This window comes from Puntigrus tetrazona, chromosome 23 (assembly GCF_018831695.1).
Source record: "Puntigrus tetrazona isolate hp1 chromosome 23, ASM1883169v1, whole genome shotgun sequence".
Taxonomy (NCBI): Eukaryota; Metazoa; Chordata; class Actinopteri; order Cypriniformes; family Cyprinidae; genus Puntigrus; species Puntigrus tetrazona.
In genome coordinates, this window is record NC_056721.1 from 8360884 (window position 1) to 8384541 (window position 23658).

Sequence of the window (23658 nt, forward strand, 5' to 3'; positions counted from 1 at the left end):
AATTATTTTAAGACATTTTATTCACTTAATAATTATCGTTATCTTTATTGGAAAGGTTGCACCAGATATTTGTGCTTTACTAATAACCTAACACTTTATTTCTCGTAAACTGTTTATTTTCTGTAAATGTCCCATTGGAAAACATTGCTTAGAATCAGTCCTCTGTGGACATGTTTATCGTTATGATTTATAGACTTGCAGATTTCAGAATATTATGCGTTTGATATAGCCACAAAGAAAAAAAACATACTGACATTATATGGATTAATAAAATGAAATCAAACAGAACGCTCTAATGCGGTGTGTTTTTTCGGGTTAAATCTGTGTATGAAATACTGCCAGAGCTGAGCAGTGTTTTAACAGGATCTGATGTCATCTTGAACCAGCTCTTCCATCTGTAAAGAAGTGCAAGGATATAGACGCAAAAGTGATCACGGGAATGATATGATTTCTTTCTCGCTTACAGGAGTGAGTTACAGTAGCTGCAGTCACAGTGGAGGTGTTTCGGAAGAAAATTCAAAGAGTTTATAGGAAACACTAACACTGAGAGATTTACTCAAATCAAAGCTCTTGGTGAAAAAGACGATCAGTTTGAGAGAGTGCACGGTGATGTGACGTACGTAGAAGGAAGCTGCTTCGGGAGAGGGATGGGGATCCCACCTACACATTCTGTACCATTTCTTAGGAATATTGTAACGACTATAAGCTCTGTTAATTCATTTTTTATTATTTAAATATATAGCTTCTGTGACAAATATTAATTTACTTTGCCTTTCTTTTTTAGCCAGAACACCAAAAAGTTGAAAAACGACATAAAGAAGAGAAACTGAGGCATGTGTTAAGAGCGACGTGGTGCAGCTTCAAACCAAATACAAACATCTGTGAGTATACCTATGCTGTTATTTGAGATGATATAACTACCAGAGGTGAAATTATGTGCCGCTGGTGATGTCAACCTCACGTCCTTCTCTGAGGGCAGGAAAGGCCCACGATTCTCATCTGGATTCACGTGGTTTATTCCTTAGAGCCCATTTTGTCTTTAAGCCCTGATTTCACAATTACACTACGCTTGAGTTTAATGAGCGCAGAGCGCCTACGTTGTTTCCTTTAGCAGTTTGTTTATTCCTTTTAAATTTGTATTTTGGTTTTTTCGTGATGTTGTTCCACCACAACAGAGTTTAAAAGTTTAAAAACTTTTCACAAGGGAAAAAAAAAACTGGGTTCGACCATAGGTGGCGCTAAAGTAATGTTTTAATCATCATGCGTGTTTGACGTGGTGCCAGTTACAGTTTTGAAATAAGAACTATTTGAAAATATTCTTACGCTTTGTGTGCTAGAACAAGCGCTAAACTTTACATGAGCAAAGACGCTTAAAAATAGGCTCTTTTTCTTGGCGCACTGCATGTGAACGTGATTCGGTGGTCCTCTTAAACGAAGAAAAAGTCCATAATAGCATTTAAATAATGGGCATCACTGTGTTTATCAGAAACTTGAAGGTGATGGAAAGGTGTCTGTGTTGGATGCATCTAAGCCAAAAGAGAAATGACTTATCAACCCTCCGAGACAAAAACAAAGAGCTGCAAACTGGAAATCAAAGACTACGAGAGAAAGATCTACAAAGGTTCGTCCCCATCTAAACTTAACTTTTTAATTTAAAGGAACAGTTCACAAAATATGAAAATGTTCATGTTATTTTCAACGTCATTCCAAACCCCCCGTAAGACCTTGAGAAACACAAATTAAGATATTTTTGATGAAATCCAAGACAACACAACTACTACGTTCAAGAGCCAGAAAGTATTGAAGACACCCAAGTGACATCAGTGGTTCAACCTTCATTTTGCGAAGCTACAAAAATACTTTTGTATGTAAAGAAACAAAACATGCGTTGATTTCTTCTCTACATGCATTCATCGAGAAACCGACTTTATTTTTCTTTGCGCACAAAAATATTCTTGTAGTTTCACAACATTAGAATCGAACCACCGATGTCACATGGACTATTTTAACAATGTCTTTACTACCTTTTTGAGCCTTGAACGTGCTCTGGTGCCTCTTACACGTTTGGAACAAGATGAGGGGAATTTTTATTTTGAAATAGTCTGCATTTATTTCAAAGGAAATGCTGAAAATCCTAGCGATACAAAAAAAGGCGTAATTGTGTTTAACTGTAATCAACATGGCGTCTTTATACTTATTATTTACTGGACGACGAGAACCACGACAAATAGAATTTTCTTACAACTGCAGAAAATGAAATCGATCCAAATGAAAAACAGTCCACTGTTGCTGCTTCTCCTAAATTGTCCATGGCACGGCAACAACAAATGATGTTGCCTCCATAAGATCTATGAAGACCATATGTTTTGGCACACAAGCCAATAGTGCTGTTCATGTATTACCGCTTTCGCTGAATCTATAGTTGAATCGTGAGAAAATACGACGTGGAAAAATCTGGATATACAGTAGGGATTCTGAACTTGACACAGAACTTTATGGATCGGCATTAGATTCCAGGTTGAGATGGAGACTCTAATGACAACACTATGAGAAATGTGCTGGAAATGTCTTGTGGTTCATTGGTCTGTTGTGTGAGTGTTGGATTCTTTAATTATCAACACAGAATCTGTGTTCCGCAGATCATGTCATGAAATCATGCAACAACTCTAATTCCACTTCATTAAAAATGTGTAGGTGTGTGGGCATTGTTTGAAATTAAAATGCTGTGAAGCAGCAACAAAGCATGAACTAACACAATGATTTAGAACGCAAAATACCTTTCTCCGCTTTATTTTGCAATGCGGATGTGAGCTGTTTTTTTTGTGAATGCGCTAGACTTCTGATTCAGGAGCTGCTACAGGTAAATAAATGCTGTAAACTAGCATGTTTATGATTACGGTAATAGCAGTTTATGTGTCATGCAGCATAATGGGCTGTTTTTGTATAATGAAAATGACTGGAAGCCGTTGACACACATCATGTTAAAACTGAGATGGAAAATCAGACATTGAAATTTATGCATAGTAATACCATGAACCCTAATTATATGCCCCAATTATATGCCAATTTAAAATAAATGTATAGTTGTATTTTGTTATTTACCAAAATATACTGACGTGTTAATTTACTGAGCATAAACATATATATATATATATATATATATATATATATATATATATATATATAATAAAATTAAAAGTATATATAATGCTGTAAAATAATTAATCTTAAAATAAAGGTTTTGCTCTCATATTTGTATTAAGTAAGTATTTTGAATTTGAATGCTGTAGTTATTTGTTTCATAAAATGATGCTGAAAATACTTTATCGCTTGACTGATATTTTTGTAAACAAATCAGAAGAATCAGGCAGCTTGTTGTTAATGTAATGCATTCAAAACTTAATGTCGTGTTCATAACTATTGCAGTAATTAATCTCTCATTTGGCGATCAAATCAGTTGGATGTCACATACTGTATTTAGATCATTTTCATTTCCAGTTGTGAAATTTGCTGAATGCTGTGTAAGCATTTTTGTGAGCAGGCTGCTGTACATCGTGCTGTGGATCTCGGGGGACGGACTGTGTTTTATGATGGTGCTTGTGGCCGTTTTGTTCCAGTGAGCAGGCTGTGAGAAAGCTACTGAAGGATCGTGAGCGTGTCCTGCTGAAGATCGGTTTGAGGAAAAGCAGTGGAAAGCGGTCAAAACTGAATTTGACCAGGTCTCCGCCGTTCACTCAGACACCAAAGCCAAGCTGGACTGTTTAGAACGTCAGACCTTTCTGGAGGAGCTGAAGAACAGGGTAAGAGGACACCTGCCCATTCACGTGTACACATGAGTTCATGAGCAAGGTCAATGGATGCAAAAATAAAATGATATCATCATTTACCGACCCTCATGACGCTTTCACAATAATTCTGTCAAATCTCATGGTTCTTTATTGGCATTGATGGTTCCATCCTTTAATATTCAAGAACCTAACCGTGCCACTTCAAAAAAGTTTCTGTAGTAAAAATGTCAAGTCTATTCAAATTAATAATTGTTCTTTTGGGAACCAAAATGTCATTAAAACACCAAAAATTAATACACATGACTGATACTTTATATACCGCCTTCTGAAGCCTTTCAATGCTTTATTTGAGGAACGAGCCAAAATATAAATTCTTCTTCAGTGAAAATCTTTTCATCCTCTGTGGCTTTTGTGTTCCACAGGCAAAACAACATGTAAACAGTTATTAGTAGACTATTATTTTACATTAGAAATGTGTCAGTATTGGTTGATTACAGCAGTTTAATGTCTTACAGGGAGTTGTACTTAGTCATTTCTGAGCTGCTTTAGATTTTGCCGCTGTCTTGTTTGCCATGTTTTGTTTCCTAATCAAGTGATTTTGCTGTCTTTTCTTTTGGTGGCAGAAAGAGACAGACAAAATGAAGGGCCTGATACTGACTGAAAAGACCACCTTAGACATTCTCAAAGTAAAGCCAGATGTTCCTTATTAATACATCTTTACGCGATTAAATAAATAAATAAATAAACTGATAGCCGTGAAGCGATGTCAGTGTTACTGTAGTTTATGCGGTAGATTTTCTGTGTCTGGTAATGTTTGGGATTGGTATGTTCAGGGTAACAGGGACGCAGAAGCAGCCGAATATGACCGTGAACAAACAGACGCGAAGGAGAAAGGTGAGCTGCAGAAAAGTACGAAGACGCTTTGTCTACAGCCGCCAACTGGAGACTGAGGTGGAACAACTTAGACAGATATATACAGAGAAAGCTGAGGTAACTCTGATGGGCATAGTGTAAAAAATCAGTAAAAAATCCTCTTTGAAATATTGTACAATTTCAGATTAATTGAATTATGCACTTCTTCTAATTGTGTTATGCATTTGATTATATGTAACATGTTATGCTATGATATTGTTTTTTTCCCACCTATGTGGCTTTTGTTACATGAGAGGAAGCGAAAAATAATTTGGTGTTGGACACTGATAAATAGGGCAAAGTAATTTATTAAAAACTGTCAGTATTGATTCATGTTGTCTAGTCAAGCTATCGTTGAGTTTTATGGAGTAACCATGACTAAAGTTATTAATTGCACACGTATGTATTTTCTCTTTGTATTCATGTTTTTTTCTCAGACAACTGAAAACTTAAAAGCCAAACTAAGTGACACGCACACTGCACACAGAAGCCTCTCCGATGATTTTGAGGAGAAAAAGAAACGCTATCAAGAATGTTTTAATTCTGTGAAGGTGAAAAAAAAATTGTACTTGATTTATATTAAGGTATGAGTTATAAATGTCAGTCACGCTTTACTTTGAGGTCCAATTCTTGCCATTAACAAAACCATAAAATATGTAATATGACTTATTACGCTCCTTAATTACTGCTTATTAATAGTTAGTACAGTAGTTGTAGTTAAGTTTAGGTATAGGGTAGGTAGAATATGGAAATGCAGAAAATGCTTTATAAGAACTAATGAACAGCCAATATGTTAATAACAAGCATGCTAATAAGCAATTGTGGGTTTTTTTTGTATATACACATATACATATAAACAGTATTGGAGATGAAAAGCTTACTTAAAGTCTTGAAAAGTGATTAAATAATGTCATGTTTATTCATTTTATCACAGTTTGTTATTTGTCATTAGGAAAGCCTTAGTGTGACGGCACTGAAGTATGAGGAGATTTCAAACCGGATCAAGGAGCTTAATCTGAAGTCGAAAGAGTTAAAGCAAGAATCAGATGTGATGGAGCTAACCATCAGCACTATGCCTCATCTTATAGCAGAGCTACAGTAAGAAACACTGTTCATTATATATATATATATATATATATATATATATATATAGAACATTCAAATACGAACTAACAAAAATGCTACCATTCCATTTTGAACATTCAAATATGAACTAACAAAAAACATTCCAAAATTCCATTTAAAACATTCCAGTATAAACAAACAAAAACGGCAACATTCCATTTAGAACATTCAAATATAAACAAACAAAAACGCCAACATTCCATTTAGAATATTCAAATATGAACTAACAAAAAGGCCAACATTCCATTTAGAAAATTCAAATAAAATAACATTCCAGTATAAACAAACAAAAAGAACAACATTCCATTTAGAACATTCCAATATAAACAAACAAAAAACACCAACATTCCATTTAGAACATTCAAATATGAATTAACAAAAACACCAACATTCCATTTAGAACATATATATATATATATATATATATATATATATATATATATATATATATATATATATATGCATAAGACTTCCATGCTAGTTCATAATTGTATATCTATATCTTATATCTAGTTTATTATTATATTTGTTGCCTGTTTTAGGGGTTTGTCAGACACTATGGCATTCAAACATGGGACAGCCAAAGTAGTGATGGATAACGTGAACAGGGATATAGCTTCCTTGAAAGAGAGGAAGTCTCACCATGCACAGATTCACTCAGCGCTGTTCACTCAACGCCAGGCTATCATGAAGGACACAGAGGTTAAGAACCCTTTCTTTCATATTTACATTTATATCAAGATTATTTTGCCAGGGCTTCCTATATGGGCTGATCCTAGATCAGCTTTGCTATTTAAATACTTATAATCCAGGTTAACAAATGTTTTCTTTACATATCAGAAAACAGATCAGCTGAAGCCGAACGAGCATGAGTGCATTTGATAGGTTAGGGATTTGATGTGCTCCAATCACCATTCAAGCTGAAATTACCTTTATAAATATTTAGATTTCCTTTGTATGATGATGCACCGTGTCATTTTTATGGAATACCCAGCGATACAAAATGATACGTTTTTTGACACTGAGAACAAAACATATATAACAAAAAGCCTTTTGTACAGTATTATTTACTGTTAGCTCGTTGTTTGTGTTGACAGCAGCTATTATGTTAATCATATCTGCAGTTATATGCACAGTAAGTGTGGTTCTAGCATTAATATATTTTCATGTTTCTAAATGTTACAATAATAATGTATTAATAACATCTGAAATGCTAACTGTTTCATCTATGAATAACTAATAAGATGTATAAACGTCACAAATCATTTAAAGTTCAATGATTTATGCTATTCCTGAGTAGGTTTTCTGTATGCATGTATAGATAGACAGATAGGGGTTATTCCACAAAACCAGTGTCTTTTGTATACCTATGAAATAATCAAAACATAGATTTAATATAACAACATGGTAACATAAATGAACATATAACAACATAAATGTGCAATTTGAAAACATGACAATACTATGCATGTTTTTCATCAATATTACATCAAAAAAAGTCAATTAAATATAAAAAATTTTTAAATAGCATTTATGCTGGTAAGGGTAAGGTTTTTGGCTTGTTCCACAATGTTTTTTCTTATTTAGCAGGACTTTTAATTTACAAAATGATACAAAAATCACATCTGAATATTGTTTTAAATATAGTCTCACTGTTTTTGACGCAAGTATACGTTTTTATATAATAAATATACAATTTAATTTTTTTTTTTTTTTACATAAAAATGTTCCTGATTTCCTGTCAACCCTGTTACCCTCTCCAAAAAACCCTTTTAAAATAATTTGCATTCAAGTGACATAATTTCTAGGAGGTTACATCATCTGTCAACCAGGATTCCAACATAATCACGTTTCACTCGCTCCTCTATAATGTTGTTTTTGACGATTTGTGAGGCTTGACTGAGGGGAGGGTCAATCCCGTTACCATTTATAAAATGTAGATTTAAAAAAAAAAATCTTACATTTAATATAATCAATATCTACAAGTAAAGTCCTTTTCAAAGTGTGTGAGCTCGGCTATTGGCAAATTTGTTTTGAAATCATCAAACCCGTTACTGTCGAATTGTTACTTTTTAGAGTAACAACTGTTGACGGGGTAACAAGGATGCCATTGATTAGGATTGACCCTGTTTTTAAAGATTGTCTGCATAAAATTCAAACATTTTAAAGGTCACCTTATATTATTGAGCTAATGCTTATATCATTCAGTGGCATATGAGTTCTACTCAAACTATACTATATAGTAACGTTTGTGCCTGTAACAGGGTTGACAAAACATGAAGTAGAAAAAATAAGTCATAAAATAAGAAATCACATAGACTGAGATGGCGCGATACAATTTTCTTGGATGTTTAAAAAATGTTTATCAAACTTATTTTATTTTTTGTTTTTTCCAAATGGAAATTTCATGGAATGACCTATAGATAGATAGATCTCATTCCTAAAGTTGTACATACAAATAACTTTGGCATTTATTTTTTAAACACATTCAGTACATTAATATTGTCTGTTTGTGCATCTTCTGATATCCACAATATGTTTCCATAATGTTTCAAGTAAAGCAAATCATCTTGCACCTTTGCTCCAGAATATCACACCTCTACTAACATTTCCCCTAATAATTTGATGAAAGCTCTTATAATTTTCCGTCAGAGATAATATGTTATGTTTTGCATGAAACCCACGTATTATCACTTCATTTTCGGAGGGAAAAGCTATTTATTGGGGGAGTTGAGTTTCGGGATTATGGCCTCAGTCAGAGCCCGCGCCTGATGAGTCTCACATGGCTTATCTAATGTGAAATCGCCATGTGGTATATAGTTTCATTAAACGGTGATCAAGAATGCATTAGTTCAAAACAAGAAAAGGCAATGGGGCTTAATCCGCCATGCGCGCAGAAGCAGCAACTCCAAAACAAGTTGTTGGTGCGAGACAGGAGCCGAATTAAAAGTCCTCCCTCATAGAGCCAGTCTGCCATTAACTTGCTGCAGGGCAGCAGAGCAGAGAGTCTCTTTAGACTTCTCACAGGAAACAATAAAGCAGCACAAAGATTCATCGCCCAACAGAAACGATTCGACTTTTAACATTTCCAACAAAGAGAGACTGTGTCAGAGTGCCTTCGATTGACCTGAGGCGCATCGTTGAGACGTCACAGTCATGAGATGATAATAAACACAGGAAATATATGGATAGTGACGCATGACAGCGGACGACGAACGCAGCGTCATGTGTTTTAGATCAGAGGGACACGCTTATTAGAAGAAGGCTTTTTGTTTTTTTTGGATAAAACGATTGATTTGTTCATTAAAGGCATGATTAATTTAGAAACATTTAGTAAGATAAAAATGTGAAAAATGTATTTCCTTTATTCCTATCTGTCCGCGCTTGGCAGATGCTTTTATTCAAAGCATCTGTTTCACCCTCACGTGTATTCTTTGAGAATCAATGCCATGACCTTTGCATTGCTCGCTCCATTAAGGTCAATGTCAAATTACACTTACACGTGTGTTTACAACCCATTTTACTTCCATACTGTAAAATATTTCTGAGGGGAAAGTGCGGAGCAACAAATGATTACATCCTGACATTTTTTTTTTTTTCCTTTGTTAAACTAGCGCTGTTTAATTGATCTCAGAAAGGCCATGTAGAACGTGAATGAAACAAGTAAACGGGTTTTTTTTTTTTTACTGTACGGCACGGATTATAACCTCGTAACACTTGTTCCCTTTTAAACAGTTGTGCGTTTTCTTACACAATCAGTCAAGATGCGTTAAATGTAACTTGCACTTATGGACACACTCCGCTGTGACTTCCTCACAAGCTGAACTGGGGTTTTTTCTCTCCCCTCATCATATTCTCATGTAGCTTGTTTACTTGATGAAGTCAGACGCTCAGTGAGTAGAAAAGCAGTAGGATGCAAAGTGCAGACACCATCAGTTTCTTATGGCCAATGAAGTGTAATTTGTCCCATTTACATTTCAGAGGTGCATCAGACGGGTTTTGTCAGCACTGCATGCAGTAATTAAGCTTTAAATCAATAGCCGGCATTTGTCATGTTTACTGCCACTCTCGGTGCTGGGTTAAACTCATCAGTTTAGCGCTGGGTCGTTTTACTGCCCAGACACACTTCATTATTCCTTATTCTCAGGTAGAGCAGAAAATGTTCTTCTCTTTCTCTCTCCATCTTTCTTTCCATAGCTCTCTCTCCACGTGCTGACACAGGGTTGTGGAGATTGTGGAGACAAGCAAATCAGACGCTTATTTATCGTAATTTGTTTGCATACTACCTCAAGTGCTGTATGATTACTAGAGTTACCGCGATTCAAGAGGATGCGTTTAGCGTAAAACATGCGAAATGCGAAGAAACATGCGAGCCACGTGAGAATCACTCTGTATTATAAAAATGGGAGGACACTGAAAAATGCTGAAAAAGTTACTGCAATGCATGCACAAAGTATCAAAATAAGTGTCGAGGATTGTTATTGTTAACTATTACCAAAACTATTTCAATATTTTGTAAAAATTAAATAAAGCTAAAATAAGATATACAAATTTGACAAAAAAGATTTTCTTCTACTATAAATACTGAATTAAAAACTTAAAAATTTAAAATAATGTTGCCTTGAGGAGCATTAAGTTGAAGATCCAAAAACTGAAATAAAACTAATTAGTACATTATTAAAATAAAGACTTATGGAAATGATAAAAGCACAGCAAAATCGCGAAAAACTATAATATAACTGTAAATAACTAATAACTATAAATAAATGAATGCTAAAAATTAAAATCAATTTTAAATGCTGTCTTTTACCAGATTATTGTAATTTAACTGCCATCTTTGCAGTACTGTCCACTAACTGGTACCAAAGTGAAATGTAAAATGAAAGCACAAGGTTGTGGGTTTGATTCGGCATTGTGCATATTGACAAAATGATTGAATCAGTCTTCAGGTTGTTCAAATAATTCAGAAGTACTATAAAAGTAACTGAAAGAAAGTGGTGTAGAAACAACATTCATTGCTAGTAAATTTCACAATTAATCACATTTAAAGAAACAGCATTTAAAAGTCAATTTTTCTTTTTTTTTTTTTTTTTTTTTGGACATGGAAAAAAGTGTATCATAAAAAGTGGCCAATAAACCTAAACTGAAGCGTCTTTTTGCTACATTCATATGAGTTCAGGACGAAAGTTGCAATGTCTAGTCATGATCTAATCATTCTTTTGAATCGGATGCTTTTAATGAATCAGTTGATCCAGTTCACAAAACTGAATGATTTGTTCATGAATCGGACTAATCCAGTTCTCAAGTTCAACTCACTGACTCAATGATCCGTGACAGAGGTTAACAGCCCACTGGAGGGCAAGATTATCAGCTTAATAACTTAAATTTTGGTCTGTTCCTCGCACAAAAAGCTGTCGTATGACTTCAGAACAGTTGAAATACAGTGCGTTCAATCAGCTTTTGTGAAGCTTCACCTTGATTCGTTGTAATTGCATGGAAAAATAAGTATTGAAATAATTAACAATAAAGCCGTGCAGGTTTTTACGATTTTTGGGTAAACCGCTTTAAACGAGGCTCAGCCTCGATTCTTTGCCTTGCTTCTTTTAATGCTATCTTTGTCTCTCAGAAGCTGACGGAGAGCATCCTGTGCGAATCTGTTCCAGGTTAATCTACGAGAAGCGCTAAAAGTCAATCTGGAGTTAGCGCAGGAGTATCACGAGCTGCAGAAAGCTCTGATGATTGCCAGACAAGAAGCCGCTTATGTTTCTGACCGAAGAAACCGAGCAGAGGCCTACATCCGAGATCACAAGCAGGTAACTCTCATTACCGCGAACACATTTTTTCTACGGCTCTCCGTGTGTGTGTGTGTGTGTGTGTGTGTGTGTGTGTGTGTGTGTACATCAAGGCTATTTTCTGCATGTGTGAATGATGTGGTTGTCTATCTTTGCCATCAGAGATAGACAGCAGGCATGCAAAATAGTGATGAGAGAGAGGTCTCGCGCGACTAGCGTGCGCCGCGTGCTCCACACAGCCTGTCATAGGTGGTTGGTTTTAGTTGGGCAGTCAGCTAGGAGGCCACTGCAGTAATCTAATCACGATGAGATAAGCTTCATGACAGCGTGGCTCTGGCGTGCATGTGTGTTTATTCCATCTCACATGGCAGCGAGTGGAAACAGGCACGTAGCAGATGCAAACGCTCTCAAGAACCAGCGTCTCAGGAACGTTTGGGAAAATGCTAATATGACATGTACGTCCATCACTAAAGGATGGGTGGTTTCGCTGGTATTCATCAACGCCGCAGCGTGCAAGTGCAGTGTGTACCTATGGAGTGCAGACGGCATTAGTCATTCCCAAACGACGTTATATAAGCGCGTTTTTTGGCATAGCTACAAACACTTGTCAACGTAGAGATGTTTTCAGATGCTGCTGTTTGTAGCGAGAGGTTAAAGCTGGTAAGTGTAAGGTCCGTGGCATGCAAAATGGCTGTAAAAATAATGACTGTTTTTGAACAGGTTTCCATCGCTTTGCATCATGGTTTGGTTGCGATGCACAAGGACTAGGAAAACAGAAACGGATAAAGTTTATGTAATGCATATTTGTCAGTCATACATAAATAGCAATAAGATTTTAGTAATAATACTAATAAAGGTACTGTGGTTTAAATACACAATACCAAGTCGTTGTTTTTTTATCACGAAAAAATACAACCCAAGCTACATATATAATAAACGTGGGTATTGTCTATTATGCCATATTAAGTTAGCTAAAATATATGAGATATTGGCAATATCTCATATATTTGAACTAACTGAATATTGCTTTTTCCACAGCTTGCTGTATTTTTAATCTAACGCATTTCCACTCTTTTTTTAGAATAAATACATTTATGCTCATTCTAAGCACTTAAAATAATGCATTTTGAAAATATGATTATTTAAAAATAAATGCAAACAGAAATCTTACCTTTTTAATTTATGTCTAACCGACAAATATGCATCACTTAGTTTAATAGCTGTCGATGTTAAAACTTAATTATAAATACAATTCAGATGCATTAACCTAATAATTATTTTGATCGCAGAGTGGTTTTTCATTAATCTCTCTAACTATGTAGTTTTTTTATGTCTTCATCAAGAACGTTTGTTTTTTCACTTTGTTTAGTTAGGTTTTTTTGTAGGTTACATTATTATGCTGTAGATACCTGTAAAATGAATATCGCTTTGTCTTAAGAATGACTTTTACTGATTCATTAAACAACGCAGAGTGAAAACATAACTACAGAGCTTATGACTAATACACTAAGATACTCATTTTCCCCACTAATGATTATAAAGCAGATCGATAATTGTTATAAATAAAGCTTTTAAAAAAGATGAATCCGTGAAAACAAGCTAGAATGAAAGTAGAGTTTCAATAATGTCCTTACATCATTTGAGATTCATTCAGTTGCTTTATGAATGTGATCCCTTGTTCATTCGGTTCGTTCAAGGAGCCTCTTTTAGTCTCGAAGCAAAACTAGTTTCATTCATCGGAATGATTCGTTCAAAACGCTCATTTGAAATACTGCTGAGAGCAATGTTCATATTTTTTTAACAATCAATGTGCAAACGGCTTACTTACCACTGTCTGCACATTATGCTAAGATCAGAGAAAGTGTATAAACAAAATAAATTGCACACTTCAGCTTTGTGTCTTTGTGACATTAGTCCAGAGATCATTACTGTAATAGTACCATTGTTGTTGCTTGAGATTATTACTAGTTATCCTGATCTAGACATAATCTGTCACTTTAAGTATATAGCATTTTTTTTGAGCTGTAGATCATTTTAATATGATTTGTTATTCTAGCACTGATGGTAAAACTCTACTGAAGAGCAAGACACATTGTTTGTTCCCCAAAAGGCTAATACTCGTACAACTCCTCATCTAACTACATGAATGTTATCAAGTGAGAAATGCATGCAAAAGGCAAATCCTGTGGACGGGATTCTCCACGCTCATGATCAAAGCCTGATTTTCTTTTACTCAGTATTCAGCCTTTTTACAGTTTGTTGTTTATTTTCAGTCTGGTACGGCTTTCTCTCCTTCAGAGCGGATGTAGTCGCATCTCTTAGAGGTTTACGACAAGCTCTTCTTAAACTTCCATACGTATCTGTAAGGACGCATAGGCCGAGCTGCGCTCAATTTAATATGGATTCTTATGGCGGCTTACCATTTTTGAAAGGTTTTCCGTGCCGTGCCGAGTATGTATAGGTGTCTATTATGAATAGTTTGAATAGAATGTATATTTATCAGATGCCTATTAAAACACCTGCTCCATATGTATGAAATTGCGGCACCACATTTATCATGAGAAATAGATCCGGATGGTGCGCTGTTTATGTGGCTATATATTAGTGACGACTTGCTAAATCTGATCAGTTCGGTGTGCAATTTATATGAATTCGAATTTATTTCATTGCCCCAGTAAGATTAAAAATGCACGACTGAAAAAAATATCCCCACTTTCAATCATATAATTATAAAAATGTAATATATTAAATCAGTCAATGAGTAGGGTGCAGTGCAATGATACCTAATACAGCCTAATGCATTATATTTAACATTTTATGCTGTTTTATTGTGTGCTAAAGTGCTAGTTACAGTTACTATTTAACTATTATATTTTTCAGCTAAAAATGAGTCTGAATATCTGCATTAGTGTGCTAGTGACAGATGGCATTAAATTATTTATTTGGTTTTATGTGGCATCTTTTGGTTATGCTGACAAACTTCTTTGTTTTGCGCTTTTATCAGTTGACTCCAAATGTGTGTCTAGCTTGACTGCTATAATGGACACTGCAATTATGTCCTTAACATCAACAGATGCCTTTTATATATAACGCAGGTTAACATATACAGTGGCATTTTGCCAGTTTAGTCCGAATAGGAGAACTAGAGCGCCCCCTTGCAGTGGTAAAATGCACAACCCGTGGGCCTACCTAAACTTCCAGAATCACTTTAGTGCTTGTAAACAAAAGGTAACCCTGAAGGCCTAACAGAAATTGCTTTGTATACATCTCAGACGTGCCAAGTCGAGTTGTTATACGAGCACAGATACTGTACAGACGAGAGAAAGCGCGGATGAGGATAGTATCTCATCACTTTCTGATATCGCTTTTTTTCCCGACGATATCTTTCTACAGTATATTGTAACTATTGTTACTTGTAGCATTAATAGGATAGTACAGGTTTTGACACAGCTCCATAAAGGACATTTTTGTACTCGTTCAGTTAAAGGCTGAGCTAATTCGCTTTAGTTTTTTCATGTCTCAAGAACACATTGCCAAGCAATGATAAGCTTAAAGGAAGAGAGAAGAGATGGGGCGAAACAAGGACGACATCCCTCCGAATTGAAACCCCTTTTTTCTGGAAAACTGCACAAATAATAAAGAGAGCAGCATGCTTTCTTTCTTTCTTTCTTCTCTAATCTCTCTCTCTCTCACACACACACACAAACACACACACACACACACTCTCTCTCTCTCATTTTTTTCTTTTTTTCCAGTATACTCAGAATAATTTCTCAAGTTGCGGCAGGGGTTCATGACTTTTTGTGTATGTGTAAAATATGTCTGAGGGGATTGGTATAAAGTTAAAGTGAGTGAAGTCGAAATATTTTACTCATCAGCTTTGCAGTCACCGAGTTTGCCTGAGCTAGAACAAAACCGCTGAAGCATTTAGAGAAAATTAACCCCCCATCCTGGCAGCCAGATGTGACTGGTTTCCGCCCAGTGCACATGAGTGGGCAGGGAGAGCAAGAGACTGTGAAATTCCTGTCAGCCCCGTGTACTGCAGAATGGGCTATTGACTGCTTTCTATTCCCCTCCATCATTCTTCTTGAACACTGCCATTAATTTCCTCTCCTGCCTTACCAATTCCCCCTCTCTTTCTCTCTCTCTCTCTCTCCCTCTTTCTTTCTTTCTTCCCAGCTTTCTTTGTTGCAGAAGAGGATGCACAAAGCCATGCTAAAATACTTCAAACACCGCAGCGTCTACAGCCAGGCAGAGCTGGCCCGCTTCCAGACCCTCTCCAACCAGAACAACCAGAAAATGAAAGCCCTCCAGGTATGGGCTCTTTAGTACCCCACACAACACACACACACACACACACTCACACACAACACTATTTGTAAGTATCGCACTAAATACTACAATGGGTCCCACTCGGATAAATGCTTGTCGAGGTTAAGGCAGTTAACCTTTAAGGAATATTTCACTTAAAAATTTTTAATTTGGTCATGAAATAAATAAGGAGATGTTTGGAATAGTGTGCACGTTGCAATACAACGGAAGCGAATGGTGACCGTGGCTGTCAAATACACTTTCAATGAATAATGGCTTACATTTTAGCTTGTGACTCATAAAAGCTATTCAGATATGAAATACCGCACACATGGACTATGTTTATGACGCTTTGTGGAACTTGACAGCAGATGGTCACCATCTACTTCATTGCATGGGAGAGAATAGTGTGAACGTTTTGGAAAACATCTCCTTTTGTCCACCGGTAAAGGAAGTCATAAGAGTTTGAACAAGAAGTTTATGAATTATATAGCCAAGACGTTGGGCCATTTTGAGATTCAGAAATTTGGTGTAGACCGAAGCATTAATATTATTTCATTTTGGTCGATAGATAATTTATTTTCTAATATCATATATTCGCAGTACATGTAAATGTCTTTATCACCATTTCATCGGCCGCTCCACTCACGTCTGCGTCAATGAAGTGAAAAAAAGTATAGTTCTTTCTATAGTATCGTTCTCAATATTAAAGAATGGCAGAACCCACACCACAGCTATAACGATAAAGGCACAGAGAAGCGATATTACTTTCAGAAGATGATAAAAACATCGGGAGCCAATCAGAATCAATCCTTGAGCTTAAATATATTTGACATAATCAGGGTTGTTTACGTTCTGATGGATAGCATGCGTATGCGTTGTGATACTCTCTAAAATGGCGGAAGATGTAACTCGTCGGAGAGGAATGGTTGAGTAAATTTTGTTCTTTTTGTTTTCTTTGCGCAAAAAAGTATACTCGTGGAGTTAGAAAACTGAAGTTAAGCCGCTGATGTCCCATGGACTCTTTTACCAATGTATTCATTACGTTTCTGGATCTGGGAATGCTTTGTTTTGCTTTTTTATTTTGTCATAACTCTCACATGCAATAGCGAGGGGGGTGTTGATACTGTTTACTATGCAGTGACATTAGCCAATCATAAATCATAACACTGTCTGATTACTGGCAAGCCTCAATAGAACAGTTCACTTAAAAATAAAATTTGTCGCTCACCGCAAGTACTTCCAAATTTGTATGAATTGATTTGTTCTGAAGATATTTAGAAAGTAGTTGATCATTTAATCACCATTGACTTCCATAGTAGGAAGAAAATACTATCGAAGTCAATGCTGACTGAAACAACCTGGTTGCAAACTTTTTTCAAAATATCTCTCTTTGTGTTTAGCAAAACAAAGAAATTCATAGGTTTGGAAATACTTGAGGGCGAGTAAATGATGAGAGAATTTTTTTTATTTTTGGGTGAACTATTCCTTTAAAGGACCCCCAAAGATAAATAATCAATAAAATAATAATCATCAAAATATCATCAAAATCAAAATAATCAATCTTTCCATATATTTGTATGTTTTTGTGCTTTATATGTAAACTTCAAGAAACATAATGCAAAAATAATTACAAAAATATTAAAAATGTAGTGATCATGGCTTAAGCTGCCAAAAACAACGAGACAAGAGTCCATCTTGCACACATACGAAAAAAAACTGTATGCATACACAAATGAATGGTTATTTAAATTATATTTAAATAATGATTAAAATTAGCATTGCATTTAACACGATTTTGTATACTGGAATAATGTAACCGCAGTGTTTGGATGCTCTAACACAAAAGGCATTTGGTCTCAGTGGAAGGTGTGCTATGCGTGCTTATAATGAGGTGAGCGGCGGTGTGTTTGTGGCTCAGTCAGGGGAGGCCAGCTCTGGAAGTCAGGCTGGTGAATGGAGCATGAAGACGAGGAGTTCTTCAAGCTCCTCCGAGTGTGAAGGACAAAAGGAGCAGCCTTACTCTAAACTTTGTCACAGCTCTGCGTTGATCTCCTCCCCCAGACACAGACTAGCATTGTGTAGAGGAGACTTTACATTGTAAAATCAGAGTATGGCGAGGCATAGCAATAAATGACCCAAAACTATGGAGGTGATGTAGTCGCAAACCTTTGATGTTAAAGGCTTGGGAATAAATAAACCTGTGGCATTAGATAGTCAGAGGCCCCCTCTTGGGCAATAAGAGGCTATTAGATATGCAATTTTACAAAAAAACATACATCTAGAAAATATTTCTAAAGAGAAACGTTGTACAAGTGATCTAAGTTGTCCCATGTCTCCATCTCTAATGGAAGGTTTTCTATTTGGGAGCTATTTTTGGTATTGCCTCTGACAGCTATTTCCTGGTCATATAAGTTTTCTGGTCATGTCTCCATTACGTGCCAAGCTTTCAATAATAGTTCAAGTGACTAATGCATTCATGTCTGTTGTCAGGGGGACATCCGGGAATGTTGTCCCGGGCCGTGTGACAAGAAGGGTTCATGGAGCTCGTGGAGGAAAATAACTCTCACTTATAATATCTCAACGGCTACAATGATAATTTTTTCACGGTTATAAATGGACACATTTTCACACCATCAAATCACTGCAGTTTTGTTTCTCTTTGCCTTTCTTTCTTTCTTTTCAAGGTTATTATTTTTATCACCATTCTTAAAGCTGCAGTGCATAGCTTTTGGCGCTCTAGTTAATAAACGGAGCTGCGTGCGTGTCGCGGAAGAACATTGTAGCCGGATCTACTTCTCTCTGTTGACGAATCACGCAGGTACTCCTCCGCAGCGGTACCTACCCGAACCAGCCTAAATAGTCCGAATATTAACACTTATTGTAGGTGTGCCTATAATAAGCCAAAAACACGCTTTGGGAAATGGCGTACATGGTTATTATATGCATTTTGTAAATGTTGAACACAAAAAGTTATGGATTGCGCTTTTATGTCATTTAATTTTTAACTGCACAGTTTATTTGTTGCCACACATTTGGAGTAAAAAAAAACTGCTAATTAGAAACTGGATAATTGGACGATTTTCCCACTCATCTCAATGGCAAAAAGTGTCCTTATTTACTTGAGGTCACTTTACTTTAAAAATGAAATGCTTTATATTATGCTTTTTAAGTTGAGACTCATATCATACTAGTTTTTTTAAGTCAAAAAAGAACAACATTCTTGTTTAGTCATTCAGGTATCTAATAGTATGATGTTAACGTAATGGCTAACTTTCCCATTTCATGACCTTTTTAATCATATTAAAGCAGCACAGATATTTTGTTGCCCTGTGCACAAAGGCTTTTTATCGTTGCCAATTCTTTCCAAACATTTTTTTCTCATACCACAAGCAAAAGTTGTCCACCCGTCTATTCGCGAGGAACCCGAAGGTTGCGGATTGCAAAAACTAGTTGCACTGATTTGTCCCTGTGTCTTCCTGAGAAACAAATGACTGCTTCCAAGCAGCTCTACTGAAGTATAGAGATGGGGGAAGAGTAAAACGAAATAGAGAAAGCGTGCAAGCCTGTCATCTCGAAACGCCGCTGCAAGATTGGGCACTCAGTTCCGGGTTATGCAAGTTTACACCAGGGATAGCATAATTGACAATTGCTAACAACAGAGAGCAGGGTGGAGAGTTGTGAATGGCCAGTAATAATTGGAGCGAACGCCCACTGCGCTGCTCTCGGGGGACCGTAATCCAAGATCTTGTTTCTGATATAATTGTTAGTCAGAAAATTTCTGCATGGCTAGGCCAGCTCAGTTCCCAAGCTGGTTGACAGTGCAAGGCAGTTTAATAGAAAAACTGGTTGCTGAGGTTTTTTAAAACAGGCATGCACTGAACCCATGCGCGCGGTTCAGGAGTGTGGCACACACCGTCTTTCTCGTCCCTTTGTTTTGTCTTTCTCCATCTTATCTTTTACGAACTCGGATGGTCTCAGTTGTCAGCGTAGCTCTGACGATTCAGGAAAGTTTGACTTGTAAAACTACACTGATTTACGGATAAAAAGCATCTTTCTCTAATGACGACCGTTCGAAAGTATCTGCATTTGGAAAGAGCAAAATGTAGGATGAAATGTTTTACGTATTTTATTTTTGGTAGAACATTACTTTAATAAAATTCTGGGGTCAGAAATAATTCTTTTTTTTAAAAGGAACCAAGACTTCAGTTATTTGATCACATATATATATATATATATATATATATATATATATATATATATATATATATATATATATACTATTCTATTAGAATACAGTTTGAAATGATTCCTATGATGCAAAGATGAATTTTTATCAGCCACATTTCAGTCTTCAGTCACATGATCACTCAGAAATCATTTTATACTGTACATATATTTGTAGATATAACTGAAATGTCTATGCAATCTCACTCTTTATGCTTTCAAATCGTTTTATTAAATGCGTTGTTAATTTGTAATTAATTTGTAATTAACTAAGTGAATATTTTTATCTTTTTGTCTAATATGATGATCTGATGGCCAAAAACATCATTTCAACATTATTAGTAATGTCAAAAACAGTTATCCTGCATCGTATTTTTGTGGAAACTGAAACTTTTTTCAGCATTCTTCTATGAATAGTTAAAAAGAACAGCATTTTTTCAAACCCAAATCTTTTATAGCGTTCAAAATGTCTTTTCTGTCAATTCTGATCAATTTAAGCATTCCAAACTATACTAATCCCCAAAGTAGTGAGTATATTAGTGCTGCCAAACGATTAATCGTATCAAAAATATACGTTTTTGTTTATGCAATATATATTTACATATATATATATATATATATATATATTTGCATTTTTATACGTATATATTAAAAATCTGTTCTAGTTTATTTTTGATTGGAATTGAATGTAAAGCCTGGCTGGTTAGTTAACACTGCTGCTGACACACACTGTGCTACTGCACCGGGTCTTTCCTATATAAACGCAGGGAATGTGGACGTCCATCTTTTGCGGCTCCACCACAGGTTTCCGTGAGCGAATTAGCCAGCACTCATTGATTCCATTTGCTTGCCTATTTAAACAGGAGGAGTTGTCAAACGCAATCCAGCGCCTCTCTGAGTTCCTGCTCTCGCTGACAGATGACTCAACTAGCAGCCATGTCCCGCAGCAAGCAAACAGACCCGTCGCAGATGCCGACGGATGGAGCAGGAAGACGCCTACAGTTCAGATAGCGGAGTAATTGGACGCTCACCTGCGCCAGACAACTTACTTAAACCCCCAGCATGCTTCACTCTCTCCCCTGTCCGACGCTCACGGCCCAATCCATAACAATGAAGCAGGTGACTTTCATGCTACTGTCAGGAATGATCTAATTTTAGCGGGGTGAATGATTGCAATTGGCTTTGCCTCATCAGATAATTAATCTATGTCACCATTAATTGGAAAAGAGAATAATTAGGGGCTGTGTTGACAGAAATTCTACGCTTCTCTAGATTCTTGGATCTAATTACACCTACTTAAACCCCTCTGACCTTAACTAGCGGATAGTATACCTGCGTAACCCTAACCAGGCTGGGGTTGGTCTCGACCGCCTCTCGCTCGGCGTCCTTTGTCATTTTTTTCCCCCCATTTCTCGCTTGTTTATCCTCTCTTTTCCTGTCTCCTCAGAGAGCTGTCTCCCTCAATCACTTTTCAATATTCAATCTTAATTTTGTGGAAGTTTAGCATTTTCAATGAGCTGGAGATGAATGATTAATGAATAAATTTGAATGCTTCATTTTGTCCATGGATCATTAGTCAAGTCCTTTGTGGGAAGGACCTGCGAAAAAAAAAAAAAAGAGGGAAAATTATTGAGACATTAGCCTGAAGCAATCCAGGGGTAAATAGTATGCACAGAGGGATGTTGTGTGAACGCTACCCACTGGCATTCTGCACAACCCCACCGAAACACAAGCCTTCTAATTTACCCCGCTTCAAAAGACTGATGTGCTCTATCGACAAATAGGTTTCATTTACAAAAATGAGTTCTCATTTTGATGTTTTGGTATATGCGCTTTTAACTTTTTTCGCTTATTTATTTCCTTTACCCTCGTGCCTTGACGTGCCTCCTCTGGTGAGATGTCAAATAAAAGATTATTAATGAAATGTCAGTTACGATTGACCCAAACTATTATAGTCAAGCAAAGACATCAGAAAGTGACATCCTTTCTTGAATATTTGGTATACTTGGGATTGTCTGTTAGGTCGTTGCTAAATATTACAACACAACCGTAGATAGTTAACATTTGTCAAGTTAATTCTCTTTTTTTGTCTCTTTGAGGTCCACATTTACTACCATTTTTTTAAAAAAATATGTCAATATTAACGAATCATTATTCATGTAGCCTTTAATTAATTGCATTTGATTTTGAATTTGATTTTTTTTTTTTTTTTGCCATTTTATTATTATTATATATATATTTTACATATGAGAAATCGAGTAAGGGCCTTGAAAAAGTAGATGAAATTTATTATGTATATACAAATATACACACAGTAAATATTTTAAAAATATTTGTGTTTACATGCCTATATTTATTTTATATATATATATATGAACATAACAGAATTTTATGAAATATATACATACATAGTATATACATGTGTGTGTATTTATATATACATAATAAGTATATACAGCATACAAACAAATATTATGTAAATAAAAACTTATATTGGATGCAATTAATCATTTGACAGCAATATTATATATATATATATATATACATATATTTAAATCGATCAAAGTCATGGCAATGGAACACATTTTAAACATACCTTTTAAACTTCTAAATATACTTTTGAAAGTAAAGGTTCAGAATGAATCCGAACTCTCTTAAGGAGCACGTAGCACTTTAAGAGCCGCATACACAAAAATGTCTCTTCATAAGAACTTAGAAGCCGCGATTAAGAACTCAATCTATATTTTTATGTGTGCGCCGTATACCCGTGACTTTTTTGGGAGGTTACGTAGATGTGGAAAAGACATATATTCCTGCAAAGTATTATAGATTAATTTGACATGAATGAATGGGCCCGGAAGCATACATACTCCCATGACAGCAATAAAAGTTTTTTTTTAACAGAGAATACAGAAAGAGAACGTAATGGATGACTGGGAGACATACTATTTCTCTTGAAACTCAGTGTAAGAGATCCTTTGGCACCTTTGAGACTGCCGGAGTGGATGTGTTTCCCGCTCTCCTGCATCTATAGTAGATAATAGCAGGCAGCAGCTGAACAGCACTAACTAACTAACACTAACTGACTAGACACGTAAAGGTGGCAGAAGATGACATTATACATGAATAGCACAAAAATGGATTGGATGAACCAGTCGAATTTTATATTAATGCAGCAATCATTCATTTACTGAATACATTTTGATTGATATTTTTGCTTTATGATGGCAAACAGACTACAGTTAGGCTAATAAACTTCATTACTTGATGGAAGATTAATTCATGATATTCGCAGTAACTATTTATTGTTATTCAATTATATTGGTATTATTATTTAACGAATAATTATTTAATTATTATTAAAATTGTTCACCCCAAATAAATAACCAATTAAGTGCCTTTCTTCCGCTCAGCACGCACCGATAAATAAATCAAAGATATTTTGAAGAATGTTGGTGTTCAAACTGATACATGGAGGGAAAAATACTATGGAAGTCAAACCT

The 23658-nt window shown here is 35.8% G+C and overlaps 1 pseudogene; it reads left to right on the top strand.

The window, feature by feature from the left end:
• Positions 1–1542: 1542 nt before the first annotated feature.
• On the top strand, positions 1543–21390 carry LOC122329214 (annotated as a pseudogene).
• The last annotated feature ends 2268 nt before the right edge of the window (positions 21391–23658 follow it).